The sequence below is a fragment of the Astyanax mexicanus genome, chromosome 5, assembly GCF_023375975.1.
Source record: "Astyanax mexicanus isolate ESR-SI-001 chromosome 5, AstMex3_surface, whole genome shotgun sequence".
Lineage (NCBI taxonomy): Eukaryota > Metazoa > Chordata > Actinopteri > Characiformes > Acestrorhamphidae > Astyanax > Astyanax mexicanus.
In genome coordinates, this window is record NC_064412.1 from 3,118,971 (window position 1) to 3,123,211 (window position 4,241).

The following is a 4,241-nucleotide window of genomic DNA, read 5'->3' on the forward strand; positions in this document are numbered from 1 at the left end:
TAAAGGTCGGAAAGCAGGTCGCAGTTCTCGCGAGCGTTGGTCGCGGCCGCCTCGGAAAACTTACAGAGTCTGGTTTGAGCTCAGAGGAGCTCCGGCACAGACACGAGAGCACCGCTATTCCTCCTATTACACCTCAATGCAGCGCTGCAGTGAGTTTCAAGCTGTAATTTTACTTCTTTAAAAATATAAAAAAAATCAAGGAAATCCTACCTAGTGCTGCTTTAAGAGAGTTAGTTCGTGCTATTTTGTGCGTTTCCAGACAGGCACCTAGAAAACAACCCTGACGTCACATCTGACCTGTCAGACTGACCAGAGATCAGCGACCGGTCAGGAGAAAAACCATGGGGAGCTGCTCCTGATTGCTTGTGTTGTGAACATGATGTTTCATCAAGCTCTGTAAGCCCCTAACCTTGCTATCTGCCCCCATCAAAGGTCTCCAGTGAAGCCCCCCGTCCCCGGGGTCCGTCCCCGGACCTGCCATTACTCTTTATTAGCTTTTTCCACAGACTGTTAACAGAGACAGAGGGGCGGGTCAACTGTAACCATGTCAACATCAGCTCGGTATGGATTTACCCTTTATATCCACCATCCATCTACCCAGCTCTCAAAGAGGAGGTGTACAGCAGCACACACAGCAAAAACACCGGTAACACTTTACTTGGATGGTCCATTTTATGGCCTTGTTGATGCTCAACTGACATTCAACTAACACTGAATTGAATATACATTAAATTTAACTTAACCCTATGTTGAATGTAAATGATTCAAAATAGAACCTAACCCTACACCTAACCCTAACCTTAACCCTTAATCAACCATAAAATCTAACCCTACACCTAACCCTAACCTTAACCCTTAATTAACCCTAAAATCTAACCCTACACCTAACCCTAACCTTAACCCTTAATCAACCATAAAATCTAACCCTACACCTAACCCTAACCTTAACCCTTAATTAACCCTAAAATCTAACCCTACACCTAACCCTAACCTTAACCCTTAATCAACCCTAAAATCTAACCCTACACCTAACCCTAACCTTAACCCTTAATCAACCCTAAAATCTAACCCTGCACCTAACCCTAACCTTAACCCTTAATCAACCATAGAATTGAACCCTACACCTAACCCTAACCTTAACCCTTAATCAACCCTAAAATCTAACCCTACACCTAACCCTAACCTTAACCCTTAATCAACCATAAAATCTAACCCTACACCTAACCTTAACCCTTAATTAACCCTAAAATCTAACCCTACACCTAACCTTAACCCTTAATCAACCCTAAAATCTAACCCTACACCTAACCCTAACCTTAACCCTTAATCAACCATAAAATCTTACCCTGCACCTAACCCTAACCTTAACCCTTAATCAACCATAGAATTGAACCCTACACCTAACCCTAACCTTAACCCTTAATCAACCCTAAAATCTAACCCTACACCTAACTCTAACCCTTAATCAACCATAAAATCTAACCCTACACCTAACCCTAACCTTAACCCTTAATTAACCCTAAAACCTAACCGTACACCTAACCCTAACCTTAACCCTTAATCAACCCTAAAATCTAACCCTACACCTAACCCTAACCTTAACCCTTAATCAACCCTAAAATCTAACCCTGCACCTAACCCTAACCTTAACCCTTAATCAACCATAGAATTGAACCCTACACCTAACCCTAACCTTAACCCTTAATCAACCCTAAAATCTAACCCTACACCTAACCCTAACCTTAGCCCTTAATCAACCCTAAAATCTAACCCTACACCTAACCCTAACCTTAACCCTTAATCAACCATAAAATCTAACCCTACACCTAACCCTAACCTTAACCCTTAATCAACCCTAAAATCTAACCCTACACCTAACCCTAACCTTAACCCTTAATCAACCCTAAAATCTAACCCTGCACCTAACCCTAACCTTAACCCTTAATCAACCATAGAATTGAACCCTACACCTAACCCTAACCTTAACCCTTATTCAACCCTAAAATCTAACCCTACACCTAACCCTAACCTTAACCCTTAATCAACCATAAAATCTAACCCTACACCTAACCTTAACCCTTAATTAACCCTAAAATCTAACCCTACACCTAACCTTAACCCTTAATCAACCCTAAAATCTAACCCTACACCTAACCCTAACCTTAACCCTTAATCAACCATAAAATCTTACCCTGCACCTAACCCTAACCTTAACCCTTAATCAACCATAGAATTGAACCCTACACCTAACCCTAACCTTAACCCTTAATCAACCCTAAAATCTAACCCTACACCTAACTCTAACCCTTAATCAACCATAAAATCTAACCCTACACCTAACCCTAACCTTAACCCTTAATTAACCCTAAAACCTAACCGTACACCTAACCCTAACCTTAACCCTTAATCAACCCTAAAATCTAACCCTACACCTAACCCTAACCTTAACCCTTAATCAACCCTAAAATCTAACCCTGCACCTAACCCTAACCTTAACCCTTAATCAACCATAGAATTGAACCCTACACCTAACCCTAACCTTAACCCTTAATCAACCCTAAAATCTAACCCTACACCTAACCCTAACCTTAGCCCTTAATCAACCCTAAAATCTAACCCTACACCTAACCCTAACCTTAACCCTTAATCAACCATAAAATTGAACCCTACACCTAACCCTAACCTTAACCCTTAATTAACCCTAAAACCTAACCGTACACCTAACCTTAACCCTTAATCAACCCTAAAATCTAACCCTACACCTAACCCTAACCTTAACCCTTAATCAACCCTAAAATCTAACCCTACACCTAACCTTAACCCTTAATCAACCATAAAATCTAACCCTACACCTAACCCTAACCTTAACCCTTAATCAACCATAGAATTGAACCCTACACCTAACCCTAACCTTAACCCTTAATCAACCCTAAAATCTAACCCTAACCTTAACCCTTAATCAACCCTAAAATCTAACCCTACACCTAACCCTAACCTTAACCCTTAATCAACCCTAAAATCTAACCCTAACCCTAACCTTAACCCCTAATCAACCATAGAATCGAACCCTACACCTTACCCTAACCTAAACCTAAGCTTAAAATCTAACCCTAAACCCAATCCTAAAATATTAAGATTAGAGTTTGGGTTAGAGTTGAATGTAGGGTTATATTCAACAGAGAATCATTTACTTTCACCTTTTAGTTCATTTGCCGGCTGGGATAGGCTCCAGCACCCCCCCGCGACCCTTAATGGATGAAGCGGTTGATAATGACTTGACTTGACTTTTAGTTCATTTGCATTTAATAGACATGTAGTTGAATGTTAGTTGAGCATCAAAGAGGCCATCAAATGGACCATCCAAATAAAGTGTTACCAAAACACCAGTGTTATATTCAATCTAAAACGCTAAAAAAGTGTTAATTTTAACTCTTTTGAAGTGTTTATATAATTCTCACCGGGCTAGAGTCAATTTTAACACAGTCAAGAGTGATAGAAATGTAACTCAATTTCAGTGTTGATCTATTAACTCTCAGTGTTTTACACTCCCTCAGTATTGGTTCTATCCTCTCTAGAGTTAAATTAATAACTCTACTAATTTTTTATACTCCCTCAGTGTTGGTTCTATCTTCTCTAGAGTTAAAATAAAAACTATTTTAAAAAGAGTGGATTACCACAATACCTTTAGTTAACCTAAAAAGCCAGCTTAATGTATTATAATTTAATATACTTTAAATTGACGCCTTACAGAACAGCTAAGCTAACTAAAAAAGTAAACAGCAAGCTAGTTAGCTAGCTAAATTACATTTAAGGTGGAATAGGAAATTTGACAAACAAGTTTTAGTCTCACAGCTACATTTTATTTGTTAATGAATTAAGAACAATTATAAAAAATAAAGTGGATTACCACAATACTGCTAGATAGTTAACTTAAAAAGCCAGCTTAATGTATTATAATTTAATATGCTTTAAAATGGCGCCTGACAGAAATGCTAAGCTAACTAAAGCTAGCTAGTTAGCTAGCCAAATTACTTTTAAGGTGGAATGGGAAATTTAACAAACCAGTTTAAGTCTCACAGCTACATTTTATTTGTTATTAAATTAAAAACAATTCTAAAAAGAGTCGTTTACCACAATACTTAAAAAGCCAGCTTAATGTATTATAATTTAATATACTTTAAAATGGCGCCTGACAGAAATGCTAAGCTAACTAATCTATCTAAAGCTAAAGTTAGACAGAT

The 4,241-nt window shown here is 38.4% G+C and overlaps 1 long non-coding RNA gene across 2 annotated transcripts; it reads right to left on the reverse strand.

The window, feature by feature from the left end:
• Positions 1-1,812: 1,812 nt before the first annotated feature.
• On the reverse strand, positions 1,813-3,084 carry LOC125802216 (uncharacterized). 2 transcript variants are annotated; one of them, XR_007439232.1, is made up of 3 exons: positions 2,948-3,084; positions 2,625-2,683; positions 1,813-1,874 (listed from the first exon to the last, which is right to left on the reverse strand). It is a non-coding gene; the product is annotated as an uncharacterized LOC125802216 (long non-coding RNA). The 2 variants fall into 2 exon arrangements; XR_007439233.1 differs by lacking the exon at positions 2,948-3,084 and adding an exon at positions 2,721-2,935 and having other exon boundaries at positions 2,625-2,678.
• Positions 3,085-4,241: the final 1,157 nt, after the last annotated feature.